General features: G+C 37.8%; 1 protein-coding gene across 3 annotated transcripts in view; it reads right to left on the bottom strand.

Annotated features, from left to right (window-relative positions):
- LOC148511753 (teneurin-1) overlaps positions 1-15,601 on the bottom strand; it is a 658,333-nt gene that overhangs the window by 558,976 nt on the left and 83,756 nt on the right. The window lies entirely within an intron of this gene.

The raw sequence follows: 15,601 nt of genomic DNA, 5'->3' as shown, positions 1-15,601 counted from the left end.
GTACTCTCTCTTCATCAATCTATCAGACAATTAGTCTGCTCTTTTAGCAAACTGAATGGGATCCGAACAATTTCTTTTCAAACGATGAAATTCCCCTTTAGGTATCCCCCTCAAAACTGGAGGGAAATGTGCGCTTGATTTGTGTAGGACACTATTAGTCGCCGTATGTTTCCTAAATAAATCAATACATATTCTTCCATCCTCCATCTTACTTATCTTCAGATCGAGAAAAGTAACTTCTAACTCACTGATCTCATAGGTTAATCGAAGGTTTAAATCGTTAATATTCAGTATATTAATAAATTCAGAAAATTTGTCATGGGGGCCATCCCACAGTATAAAGAGATCATCTATATATCTCATCCAGATCAGTACATATTTGGTGTACTCTTCATTGATCTCATTAAAAACCATGGTCTCCTCCCACCAACCCAAGTAGATGTTAGCATATGTGGGGGCACATGCCGCCCCCATTGCTGTGCCTCTAATTTGTAAATAAAAATTTTTCAGTGATCCCTACATTCTGTTACCTAAAATTCAAAAATCAAAAGTTTAAAAAAAAGCTGTAAAGCTTGTAGTTACATGTCACATACTATAGAGTTTGTGGATAAATACAACAAGACACACGGAATACGTGACTTTATTAACTGTAAGACATCAGAAGTGGTATATTGTCTAATGTGCCCATGTGATAAAAGGTACATTGGCATGACTACAAGACCTCTAAAACAGAGAGTGTTGGAACACGTGGGAAGTATAAGAAACTCCAAGACTGATCGGTCCAAGTTCAAACAGTCGACAACAGTGGCAAAACACTTTCATGACCAACATCAGAGTAACCCGATGGGTTTGAAGGTGTTTGGTATAGAGAAGGTCAATTTAGGGATCAGAGGAGGTAATATAACCAGGGAATTGTTGAAGAAGGAAAGCCACTGGACCTTCTTATTGGGAGGCCTTTTTCCGAAAGGATTGAATGAACACATTAATTATGGGGTGTTCTTGCAATAGTTTATTATTTGTGAATAATGAATAAGGGTAATAGGGTAACTGGTGTGAGATTTATAGAATAGCCAATATAGTCTTATTGTTGGGATTTGGAAATATTTGTAGAAAAGATGTCAAAGATTAATATCACATTTATTTATTTATTCACTACATGTAATTCACTTTACACTTTTCTTTTGAAATAATTTTGGGGTTTCACACTTTTTGTAAAGGCATGACAAATATCACCTTAATGGTTTGTTTATGTATCTATTTCAATACAGAATGAATTAGTGCACATTTATGAGGTATAATATTTCACAGTTTAGTGAGTCAGTCACGGATTTTATTTTATTTTAATTTGGTTATATTTATTTTTATTTTTATTGTTAGTTTTTTGTTTTGCTATTCACTATATAAAACATTATTAGGGTTGGGGTCATTTAAAATTTATATTAAATAATAGTGCATTATTTATTCCACATTTTAGGGATTAGTAGAGCACTGAGAATATATATAATAAATCACATACATGATGGATAAGGATGTTCATCACTTTTTGAATGTGTTAATTGGGGTTTACACTAATAAGATGAAATATTTGTAATGATTTTTTATTTTATCTTTGTAATTTATAATTACTTTAGTTATAGTATTGGACAAATTTATAATAACTATAAGATGTTATTCTATATTAATTATGGGTTAGATATTAACTATTGCAATTTAGAATGAACTAAAATTTATAATTAGGATTGTTTATGGTATTATAATAATTATGTGATTATTGAAGGTCCGTTTTTTAAATATGAAAAATACATGATGACACAGATGATTTATTTATATTTATTTTTATATGGCTTCCTAATAATGGATATGTGTTAAAATAGAGATGATCTATTTAGTTCCACTTCAGTTTTCCTTTTAATATTTATGATTCTTGATGAAAGGTATTTTTGTAACTTACCTCGAGGTCGGGATTTCATTAGGAGATGTAATGTGATTATTACATATTCCCGACTTCAATAGAGAATATTTGTATTCTGTGTATACAATCCTAACTAATAGGAATACTGACAGATTCAGCTGATAGGTTGGTAAACCCGTCGATCACCAAGGAGATTGCTGATTGGTGGTTGATGTGGATATATGCCGTTACAACCCGGCGGACGGGTTGCTCCTATGATTAAGCACACTATCGAAACGTGCGTCAGGAGACATGTGGTGCACACTGTGTGGCGTGCTCTGTGTTTAATGTTTTATGTATAATTTGTCATTGTTAATGTGAGAGGTGTCTGTCAGACATGGGGACTATATGATCAGGCATGAGTGCTCCAGTGAATGTAATGTGGATCGTGGATTGCTGCTACATAGTGGCATCCATGTGTTAGTTTAAATAGCAACATTGTAATCTTATATCACTGGCTCACTAGATGGTGCCTGCAAGATAGGTCACTGGCTTAATTTAGTGCTGTAAATCATCAATAAGTACAATTACAATATATTTAATTCAGTTGAATGGAGGAGTTACTGATGATAAAAGCACATATTAATTTGCAAGTTAAGAGCGCTCTGTTAATTAATGATCGATTTATTTATTAACAATCAATCAAGTTTCATTTATATCTAGAAAGATCTATAATACATATGAGACGCATAGTGACTCCTAATAAAGGATCATCAATCCTATAAATGGTTAAATAAAATACATTAAACAGGGGATTGGTTGTGAAGCCCCAATAACAATCGATTAATCGGACAATAGGTATTTCGATTTCATTTTATATGTCATGTGAATAAATCCTTGAAGGGATGATATGTGATTAAATCAACCTGATTGTCCATTTTTTAATGACAACATGTATATGGGGCCCTAATTTATAACTATTAATGCTTTTGAGGTACTTGCATATAAGCAGTGACGTATTAGAACCTACGATATAGGGTGTATACTTACCTTATTTGATACATACCATTTGTCCTAGTTTGGCAGACACCTACCGGTTTCAAGTATATTGGAAACTCAGATGTTATGAAATAATTATTATTTTGATATAACCGGTCCCAGTTTTCAAGTATATGAAAGACATAACATTTTGAGACTAGAAGTGCTTTGATATAACCGGACATTACATTGGCAGTAATATAAACAATGATTTTATTAAATAATTAAACATAAAATAAAAAGAAATAAATAATATTTTGCTGTATTGAATAATTTTATTTTTATTGTTAGGAGATAATAAAAGTTATATTTTAATGAAATTTTTTGTGAATAATGGAACATTGATTAATCATTCGTTAGAAGAGATATTTAGTGAACCATCACTTAAGTCCGTGAGTGCCCCAACATAGGAATACTTTTTCTCTTTTTGTTTGACATGTAATAATATATTCCTGGGTGCACCTCCCTATAGGTAATTGAGTAATAGTCCTTACAGAAATTATTAGGGAAGTGACTATTTATGAATTACTAATTTTGATCTGGGTGGATCAATTTCTTTTTTATTGTACTATGGAATAGGATGTCCCTTCCTTAGGTATCTCAGTCTCAATCAGATATGTTGACAGCTCCTATTACCAGAGTTACAACAACTCAAGCCTATGAAATCTCTGGGGCCAGATGGTCTATCTGCGGAATATTATAAGATCTTATTTGTGAACCCCTTGCAGTTGTTCTTTTTAAGGTGTCTGCTGTCCAGGGCATCATCATTGGCTCTGTAGAGTCTAAAATGTTGTTATTTGCTGATAACATTCTCTGGTTTGAACCTAATGTTGAATTAATCCTTGTTAACATTGAAATAAAATATTATAGAAGCTCTGTCAGCCTCTAGACACTTATTAATTGTCCAATTAATGACACATAATAAAACCACAATATGCAAATCACACAGCCAGGTTTTTTTTTTTTCTAAATAAATTTTACATATAAACACAGATTGTGTGATTTATAAACACAGATTGTGTGATTTATATATTGTGTTTTTTTATGTGTTTCTAACTGAATTTATTAATTATTAATACATGCCAAGTGGTTGACAGCACTTCTATAGTATCTTTTATATTGGTTTTTATCTTTGGGCTTGCATTTTTACTCTTTTGTTTTTAGAATCAACAGTCATTACATTTAGTGGGCTTTAAATAGTTAATATTGGCTCATACAGGAGATTAACACTAGACTTATTTTTCTGTTTCAACTGTTATTAGTGATCTGATTTCTCAATTTGGCTCATTTGCCAGTTATCGTGTAAACCTCCATAAATTGGAGATTATGCAGCTAGACAGGGAAACTGGTTCTTCTCTTTCCTCTTCTATCTTATATTAATTCCAGCTAGCCTGCTCAAAATTCAAGTATTTAGGTATTCTTCATATTACAAGGCATGTTGCTAATTTATATAAAGCCAACTTTTCTAAGGTCATTGCTACTTTACTGGACACCTGGTGTTTCCTCCCCTTATCCCTTCTTGGGAGGGATGCTTTAATTAAAAGTTTTATTATTCCCAAATTATCATAACCTATCCAAATGCTTCTATTGTGGCTTTCTAAGGCAGATCACACTATGGCCCGTATTCAATTTGGGAGCGAAAAGTCTGTGCTGGGCTTTTCACTCCACATCAGAGCTTTTCCTGAGATAAAGTATCGGGCGCGTGTCTGCTTTATCCTCGTATTCAATTTAAAATCAGCGAAAAAGGGACCTGGCGAATTGGGATATACGAAAGAAAACAGGAATTTTTGGGAAATAATTGTAGGACCCCCCTAAAGATGTCCAGAAATGGGGGATCACTATGGGTACCCCCATTTTTGCCTGCAAAAGAAAGTCGGGTTTTTAAATAGCCGCGGCAGGTGTTTTTTCCCGGCATTGAAGAAGTGATGCAGAAGAGCACTGAGGTTATTTTTAGCATTTTATTAAGTGGTCCCATCAAATTTGGGGTACATGAAAATGGGTACTAGCATATTTTTAAATCCCTAAAGTAATTTTTTAAAATTCTTCAAAAATGCACTTGACGCTAATAGCCTATTCTAGAAAACACCTGCCACATACTTGCAGAACACCCCTGAACCCATTTCCATATTTTTAAACACTGTTTCCACTTTTTTTTTTCACCCCAAATATTTTATTAATTTTTTAGGGGTGTCCCTATTTTTTTTTTTTACTTTTTTTGACTCAGTTTATTTTTAAATGACATTCCCAGGGGTGCAGGCTATTTTTTTTAAGTCTGCACCCCTGAACCCCAATTCTGCCCTTTTTTTCACCATCCAAAACATGGTGAAAAGTTATCCCCGTTTTTTTTCAAAGACTTTTCGACCCTGCGAAAAGTTTTTGAAATTTAATACAGTGATAATTGAAGCATGCGAAAATGACATCATCGGCGATTATTTATCACCGATTCCGACTTTTTGCATTAAAATTGAATACCCCCCTTATTGCTCTAAGTTGCATTACAATTTTCCTTGGCAAAATAAGATGCAAAGAATTGCACAGGTTAAGGTACAGTATGCTTAACCTGACCAAAAGGTGGTCTAGCTCTCCCTGATATACTGTATAATCTTTTTCTCATGCAGTTTTATTTTAGATACATAGTGAACTGGCTTTTTGGTAGGGAGTTATTCAATCACAAAGCCTTTAGAAACCATAATATTTTGCCCTTACTCCTTAGGGGCTATTCATCACCCCCCCACCCCCATCCCAAATCATTAGTTCCACCTCAGATGATATATAATTTCCTTTTCAGGGATACTTACCGTTCTTAGCTACCCATTCATTCTAAATGTCACCATGTTTCATCCTGGCGAGCTTGATGTATTGCATAGTTTAATCTAATTTTTTAAAACGACTCGCTACAAAACCAAATATCTCTAATCAGATTTGGTCATTTTCTAACTGTTGTAAGGCTTGCAAAGAGCCATAACTAAACTTTTTGGTGCCCTGTGCCAGAAAGAGCATTGACGCCCCCTCATTTTTCAAAGTGACACAATGCACCCAAAAAAGGACCACGGTTTCACGGGGAAGGGCCAGGAAAGAGATAGGAGAGGCCAGGAGATGCTGGGGATGAAATAAGCTACAAGCAAGAATGATAATAAACAGAAATTTGACAGGCCCACACAGCCCCTCCTGACCTGTGGTGCCCTGTGCGATGGCACCGGCCGCACTACCCTACTTACGGCCTTGGCTTGGCAATCCTCTGTGGCTCACTGGCAAGATGACATACTGTTAGAAAAAATACTTTTAGCAAGAGCTAAAAGAAAAAAGAAAATTCCTTTTTTGGGGAGCACTCAACAAAGAAAAAGATTTATATAATGAAAAAATAATAAAAATTAGTATGGATTAGGAAATATGATGTATTTTATACATTTTATTAGTGTTTCTTAAAATATAGGGTATATGAATTCTTAATAAATAATTAGTTCACCCAGTATTGAAAAATACAAATATTAAACCACAATAGTAAATACAAATATGAAATCACTGGAGATAAATTCTATACCATCAGTTGCGTAGTATAGTTCAGAGTCACCATATGTAATAAATATTGTCACTAGTCAGCAATGGAGAGAGATCTCTACTTCTAATTCAAACGTGTATATATGTATATCTCTCACAGGTACTGAGTCCATTTAATAAACCTCTAATATAATTTTGAGTAGTTCATATTGAGTTATGGTATAAGTGTCTAATATCAATTGGCTCCAATAAACTACTTCAGAAAAAGTACATAACTGAATAGTGTACAAATCATAGGTCATATAACATATAGCCCATTTTGTGTAGAGGTTTTCAGGTACAAAGAAACAGTACAGCACACAGGTGCCCTGTCACCATCTGCTTTCCAGCCTCTTGCATGAGAGGAAGCTAGATGAGAGGGGTGTCAGTGACTATGCTGTAAGAAACCCGATCACTGTCAAATGCAGCGTAGTACCCCAAATTCTGAGGTACCACTTTTTATTTACAAAGTTAAGTTGAGACAAAGAGCAGCCCTGTCAATCAAAGAGGTTTGCTGTGAACCTTCAGTGACCTTGCCAGTCAGCCTGTGTTAGTGAGACTCTAGTAAGTGCCGCAGCAGCTAAATGAGCGGGTCTCTTGTCTGCCTGCTGATTGGGGGACATGTTGTGAGGCGGAACTCTGACTAGGATCCCCTGCTTCACAGGGACATGAACCTGTAGGAACAAGACTGCTAGTGGAGGTGGGGCTGAGTTGGGTGAATAGAATCAGAATCCCAGTGTAAGGGACACAGATGGGAGAGAGTTGTGGAGGAGCATCAATCATGTAACCCAGGGAAAAGCCTGTGTGGGCCAGCAGGGAACTTAGAGGACAGCACCGGCTGTGCTCCAGCAGAACAGGAATTCAGGGATCAGTGGTACACACAATCTGTGAGGATGGTGTCTAGCGGATTCTGCTAGGACCTGGGTCTGGAGACCGGCCAGAGTATCGACTATGGAGCATATTGCCTAAACCCCTGCTATGGATGGTGTATGCTGCTCATTACTGCAGGTTCTGTTCTCACTATCAGGGAGCTGCAGCTAGAGGAGGCGCATCCACAAGATGGCTCCTTGCCGAGTGCCCTATTTGCCAGGGAATTCAGTGCTGCATGGAGGAAGGACTTGGGCTGCCATAGTGGGTGGGATCAACTGTGAAACCTCCCCGTTTAGTTGTAGTGGGAGTAGGAGAGTACATTTACCTTTTACTAGGGCCCTTACTCAGTGTTGGCTGCCCCAGATGGTGGGACATTTGCTGCCAAGTGCTCTAAAGATGCTTCCAAGTCTGTCTACCCTTGTATGTTAAAGTTGCCCAGCATCCCTGTAGGAGAATGCTACCTGGCCTCTGTAGACTAAATGCATGGCTCCCTGCTAGGCGGTTAATGTTGAACCTTGCTGTTTTTGAAAGGAAGATTATTTGCCACTCTGTTAAATGCCTGTGCTTGTAAGAAAATACTATCTGCTGTTTATAGTATAAAGGATGTTTTCCTGCTTAAAGTTAATGGTGAATTTCCTGTGATGCTTTTAAAAGGGTCGCTAGTGACACTTTTAAAAGGGCCGCTAGTTGGTTTTATCCGAATTAAACTGCGTGTTATTCTCCCCTCTGATACCGAACTTACAAGTGATGCTTCAAAGGACTGATAGTCATTTTATTTGTAGTATACTGAATGTCTATGATAAAGTTTCCTATTGAACTTTCAAGTAATGCTAAAACTCACTGTTGCAAACCGTGTGCAGTACCCTGACCTTGGTCTACTGTGCTAGATTAATCTAAATTTTCATTACGTTAATGAGTCTAAAACCAGCAAGGTGTAGCTTCACTGCTCTACCAGTAGCATCCTAAGGGAAAGTGCATGTAATGAGTATTGATTACTAGTTTGTGATGATTTATTGGTAATGGTTACTTGGGGAATTCAAAAAAGAGGGTTCCCTAGAATTAAAGAAAAGTTATATAACCTAAATTGGTATTTTAGGTGCTCCTTGTGTCTGAGGGAAAATTATCTGGCTTACCTCTCTGATCTACTCAAACCTGATACTTTTAAGTACCAACTTAGTGGTGCTAATTGGATATTACATCAGCAACTGGTCATAAACAAAGAGGGTAAAGCAACAAAAGTTTCTGATTGATTTTGTACAATTGAATGAGAATGATTATTTGTGCTGCAAATAACTTTCACAAGTTAAAATAAAATATATTGCTTGTATACTGTACAATGAAATTGATTCAGGACCTGATTAAGATATATACGCTAATGCAATCACAGCTGTCACGTCTTATGCAGCTGCTGTTTGTGCAAATATTCTAATGCATGCAGCCGCCTGAAAATGTATTGACACGCAAACCGGCAGCTTCACAGATCCAAGCAAATGCATACAAACATGGGGTGTTGGTTGCAGATCCTTTGATAATCGATCATCTGAGTTACCATATAGTCGCGCAGAATGGGCACAGGAGCTGAGACATGGTGCTGTATTTCTGCATATGGGATTGCAGTAGTATGCTGAGACGCCCCAAAAACATCCACAAAACAACTGTTTTTGCCACCACTCCCCATAACCACTCCTAAACAGTCCCTGAATGTCAATCACTCTGTAAAGAAAATCTAACTACGAGCAGAATCGCTAAAGTGCACACGCACACGTGCACAGTGTGATCGCAACGCATGCACAGTAGACCAATAATCACTCAACTGCATAAATATTGGCATGGCATACATATCTGAATCAGCCCACAGGGCTAGAGGGGAAACCCCCGGTAGGCCCCACTGTCTGTGGGCCTACCCCCTCCTCTAGGGATCAGGTTTCAGACTGTGCACTTGAATTATACATTATACATATGGTACATTATACTGCACAGGACTATGGTACATTCTCTACAATGGTAGCTGTTATTAATCTGGCACATTACTATACATGCACTTACAGTATTCATTATATATATAAATATATATATTATATTTATAAAGTCAGAAATCCACTGCACTCGCCATTCCCAGGACTGGGTTGCAAGCGGCCTGTGCCCACATTTCTTAAATGAATAAAAACAGAAAACTAAGCACTCACCATTGTTAAATCACTCACTTTTGGTAGTATGATAGAAGCTATGTTTGGTGACTGTCTGGCCTTTAAAATCCATAAGTTAGTTGGCAGGTAAGCTTTAAACCAGTTAACATGTTTTCAGTTGAAACTCTGTGATAGCAGCTACCAGGTTTCCATAAGTATGATAAATAGTGTAGGACCTGCAGAGAATTGGGGTCCCGTCATGTGGGCTGCAGGCTTAAATGCATTGATCAATCCATTAACCAAAACCCCTTTATTTATGTATTATTGTGAGTGATTTAACAATGGTGAGTGCTGAGTTTTCTGTTCAGCACTTCAGAATCGTAATAGTGATCAGCCAGTGGCCAAACACTTTTTGGCTGCTATGCACAGTGTAGCAGATCTAAGATCTAAAATTATAGACCACATCCCTATTAACATACGTGAGGTAATCGGGGCAAACATTTGCTCCAAATCGAATCTAGGTGGATATTCAAATTGGGGATTTTGGCCCCTAAGGGACTGAATGAGACATTGGGCTTACATAGCTTCATATAGAACAGTCTCTTTCTTGTCTAGTTCTGTTTTCTATGTTGTTCTTGTTTTTAGGAATTATAAAAAATGGTCTATTAAATTAGCCTATTAATCTTTATGTCTATTGGTTAAGTGATTGTTGATGTTTACCATATTAGCACTGTTTTATATCAGAACTTTTTTAATGTTACTATATTAGTGTATTCATGCCTGATCTATTAGATTAAGTAATGATTTTCTCTACAGTAAAGGATTCTGTTTGTGGTTTGTTTCCATAGAAACATCATGCATGCACTGGTGCAGCGCGCCTGATGACGCCATGTCCGCTGCGACTCTGGACTTCTGGAGAGCAATGGAGGATGGACGTGGACGGCGGCGCCGCACATGTGAATGCTGTGTTTGATCAGGTATGTTAAGGTAGTGGGGTATATAAGGAGTGTTATTATTTGTGTGTTGTATCCTTGATAACGGGCATGGGGTCCGAAACGCCGTTGGATTAAAGCCTATTATTCTATCAAGACACTGAGTGCCACTGATTCTTTCCTTGTATATATATATATATATATATATATATATATATATATATTTAAAGGGGCCCAGACCATACACTCTCTAATTGTTAGCTGAGCCTCTGCTGAGGCTGGCCACACCCACTCTGGAGGATGACCACACCCCTAAATATGGGCCCCTATTACTGCATTCCCCCTTCATGTCCCAATACAACACTGCCTCAGTCTATTAGTTCTACATTACTTTAAGCATATTTGGTGACTTTTGCAGAGGAAGGTTTTAACAATCCAATATGAAATCATGGAAGCTCTCAATGTTCCGGCTAAATAATGCAATTACAGTATATAGCAAACAGCAAGAAACCAGTCAAGGGAGTTTAACATACATTTAGATATTTTTTTGTGTTAAATTGCTGTTTATTTTTTATGTTTGATCAAATATTATGAGATATACAAAGAATAACAATATGCTACACAAATACATATCCTACAGAATAAAAGAATTCTTCCAATTCTCTTTCCCTCACAGCCAGATAAGGGAAAACAATCCTATGCTTTTAGAAAACCAACTCGGAAATCATCAAAGCAAGCACTAAAACAAATGACACGATTAGTGCATACATAAAAAAAGCCCAAAGCAACATTCAATAACAGCCTACCACCCTAAAGCTTGTGCAGAGCCAGAAGATGATTAATGACAGCAACATCAATAGGAGGATATGAAACAGCACACCTCATAACACTTGAAAATGATGCTTCAGCTCTGCCACAAAATTCTGCTAAGTCTTATAACAGAACAAAATGTTCAAATTGGTCAATTTCCAATGTTTCAAAACACTGCTCATAGCCCCAGACAGGTAAATGAACACTTTCAAGTCATTGATAATATACTGTTCTTTAGTAAACATCTATTGTTAATTTTGCAACACAAATACTAGTTCATTGTATTTATACATTAAAATAGGACTGCCTTAAAGTTTAATAGACAACTTTCATTGACAGTAGTCATTGGTAATGGATGTAAAATCCATGATAATGTCAAGATTACTTAGTTACAAGGGGGTGTGAGTTTTAGGATAACTTTGCCTGTTTTTGGTAGACTGAAATAATAATGAAAACAATATACATGTTATTGATCTTATTGCTGAGTGAAATATAAGCTGCATACACATACAACGATTTTCTTACCAACGATTTTATGAACGATTTTCTGTCAGATTTTCTGTCAGATTTTCTGTCAGATTATCTGTCAGATTTTTTAAAGTGTAATGAATGATTTTTTTGAACTACAAATGATTTTTGTAACTTCCCTTAATGAAAATCATTCAGTTGGACAGTTAGAATGAACTACAAACTACAAATGGGAATGCACATGAACAATAATCGCTCATCGTTATAACTCAGAAACTGAATGATTTTTTTCAACGATTGAACGATAACGACGTCGTTATAGTTAAATCGTTAAAAAAATCGTTACGTGTGTATGCACCTTTAGAGGTTATTTGTTTTAATGATTATGGTCTTGGGAAAGTTTAGCAAGCACCATGAAATGTTCCATTACTGTTTGATCACTACAAAATACTGTAGCATATCAATTTACATGTTAAAAAGCTTCTGTATAAAATATCATATGTCCTTTCTCTTGTTTAAAAACAGAATAAACAAACTTCACAAAAGTATAGGCTCTGTAATGCGATGGCTTCAAGGTAATGCTTTCAATACTGTACTGTAGTTACCAGTCATTGGGTTTTATATTGTATATAAGCGACAAGATACAGAGTTATGTCTTTAATCACTGTTCATCAGCTGGGCTGCCATCAGGGAGGTACAGCCAGTACTAATGTACCAGGCCCGGGCTCAGTAGGGGCCTGCTGAGTACAGATGATCCTGCCTTTGCACTGCTTCTTAGTCAGATGTCTGCCTGTGAGTAAAAAAGCAGATTACTGTTAGGATCAGCAGTACGCTGTGGGCCCCCCAGTCAGTGTTAAGACTACTGACAAGTGGCAGATGTGGGGCCCCGTCTCAGTGGAGGGTAAAGCAGAGGCTGCAGGACTGCACAACTTTTAAAGTGTCTCTGCCATACATGGCCAGCCATACTTCTCATCTGCAGGGGAGATGAGACAGTTAAGTCCCCTGTCCCCTCCCCTGCCCAAGTCCCCAGCCCCTCCTGCTTTGCTTGTCTTCCCAAGCAAGCAGAGTGTGAAGTCCCATCTCCCTGCCCCTTTCCAGTCCCTTTCCAGTCCCCACCCCAAGGCCCCGTCCCTTCCTTCTCTGCAAGGACTGCCCTTCCATTCCTTTCCTTCTCCCCTGCAGGCAGGTTTCGATGTGTAAGAGAAGATACTCAATTCTGACCTAACACTCTATCAAATTACTGTCCCATCTCCCATGCTCCTCCAAGCTACTTGATGGACTTGTCTACACCCGCCTCACACACTTTCTTAACTCACACAACTTATTGGACCCACTTCATTCTGACTTTCTTTCCCAACACTCCACAGAGACAGCACTGACTAAGGTAGTAAATTAACTGGTCAAACCCAAGGCTAAAGGTCATTTCTCACTGCTATTTCTTCCAGATCTCTCTGCTGCTTTTGACACTGTTGACCACTCTCTAAACTACAAACCCTAGGTCTTAAGGACACAGCTTTTTTTGGTTCTTGTCCTACCTATATAATTGCTCTTTCCCTGTCGATATTCTGATTCTGCCTCCTCCTCACTTCCACTATCAGTTGAGTACCGCAAGGCTCAGTCTTAGGTCCTCTGCTATTCTCAATCTATACCACCTCTCTTGGCAAACTAATCAGCTCTTTTGGATTTCAGCACCATCTGTATGTGGATAATACTCAAATCTACCTATCCTCCTCAGATGTATTGGTCCGTGTCACTGAATGTCTTTCTGCCATTTCATCTTGGATGTCATCTCGCCACCTCAAACTGAATCTGAAGACTGAAAAAAAACAGTTTTCCTGAAAAAGAGCAGATCAGTCGTTTGAAAGGCAAGCGGTAAGTAATATAAGCCCACACACACATGCGCACACACACACACACACAAATATGTATGACATGTAAGCACAAATTTCCTTTAATAAATCACAAGCATCAAGGCTGTAACTAGGGGTGTGCAAGCAGTGACACAGCACAGGGCTCTGTGGGAAGCACCGTCATTGTCCCATGGTCCTTGCTTATGGCTAGAAGGGTGCCTGGAATGGCACCCTGAAGCCAGTATTGCTGCGGCAGTGCCTCCCAGAGAGTCCTTTGAATGCTCTAGGCATGCACTCTGCCATCTGTGGAGCTGTCTGAATCATCCTCAGGATGCTTTGGGCAGTGCTGCACTTTCCGGTGCTGGCGGCCCCATCCCCTATGCATGACATCATGACATCATACACCTAGGTGGTGGGGCACCACCACCTAGGTGCATGATGTTCAGGAGCCTTGTTACGACATTTACTAGGGTTGTTTTTCAATTTAAAGTGTTATTACCAGTAATAAGATTTGCTTTTTTTTACCTTTAAAAATGTATATTAAAAAAATATATTATTTATTTGTTGTTTTTTTTAAATTAATTTCATTTTTTTACATACAGATGCTTTGACATACATCTAGCCTCCTGGCACATTAAACAGCCCTTTTAGTCACACCATGCCATGGCGTGACACCCGCATTTGCGCAGAGAACATAGGCATGCTGCATATCATTTTAATTAGTATAAGCTGCTTGTACTATCTATTTGCATTGGTTTGCAAATAGGACGCATTTGATAGTAAAAAGATGCACGAAAAGACGATCGGTGTTAATGAGTCACACTGAGCTCCCGCATTATGTGTGGCGCGATTTGTAGCGTATGGAGGATAGATGTATGTGGGCACATCTGTAGCTGTGCAAAAAAAGTGTAAAGGATCAAAGGCGATGCAAATAATAACAATCTAAAAAATAGTGGGTTAATGGAATCTGGACTGGTAAAGGAAATAACAAACAGCAACAATGTACTCCTAGTAACAGCAAATTATACTTATACCATCGGTCGTCATCAAGCAAAAGTTCTATTAGCTTGATTGGTATTTTTGATCATGGTCAATACATGAAAGAAAACACAATAAAAAAAGACCAATGTGTGGTAACGTAATAAAACAAGTAACATTTCCTATTGTGTGTATAGAAGAAATAGGACGGTGAGGTAGATTCTCCCAGAGATAGAACAGATTCTCGCCACCGCTAATATATGTAGTATGGTGTACCAAAAACTCACTTCAATTGTAAGTGGCAGAAAACGTATATGGGTATCTTTACATCACCACGTGTGGGTAGTAGGAATGCTGGCGTACCCCAACTCACATGTATTTTTGATCTGTTGTGTCAGAAATCACTATCTCTTTCAGTATTGATCTGTTGCGCCAGAAATCACTATCTCTTTCAGTATTACATCTGTAGCTGTGTTTGTCTGTTTATATGTGTAGGGCTCCATGCTGCATCACTGCATCCACTGTGCAAGAGTAGGAGGAGGAGGGATAGGGGTTCAGCGGGTTGAGTAGGTGGGATGCCCTGCTTGTTTATTTTGTACTGGGCCCACAATTTCTGATGGCAACCCTGTCCATCAGTCAATGACTCTGTATGTTATATTAGTCACCAGGCAGTTGGAAAAATGTATTTTATTTTATAAAGAGTGGAGAACTGGACAAGTGGAGATGTTGCCTATAGCAACTAATCAGCTTTTAGCTGTCATTTATAAACTACATTCTATAAGATGATAGGTAGATGATTGATTATTATGAGCATCTTCTCCACTTACCTACTTTGCCACTCTATAGACAGTCTGATACATCTCCATTATAAGCTCTCTATAATATACTAAACAATCTTTATAATAAGTGAGAAAGCATGTCTGTCTGTCCGTCTGTTTGTCCTTTATGTATGTCCAGAGTTTTGAACCTAGCTCCACCAAATTTGGCATGGTGGTGTAGTTTGATTATGATTAGGTTTGTGCCTAGGTATTAACTTTCTCAGGGCGATGCACTGTCACACAATCCCTAGAAATGGGGACACACTTAAATTACACAGGTTTT

Source organism: Taudactylus pleione, unplaced genomic scaffold (genome assembly GCF_031769625.1).
Source record: "Taudactylus pleione unplaced genomic scaffold, aTauple2 ptg000296l, whole genome shotgun sequence".
Classification (NCBI taxonomy): Eukaryota; Metazoa; Chordata; class Amphibia; order Anura; family Myobatrachidae; genus Taudactylus; species Taudactylus pleione.
This window is presented reverse-complemented; position numbering and strand designations above follow the sequence as displayed.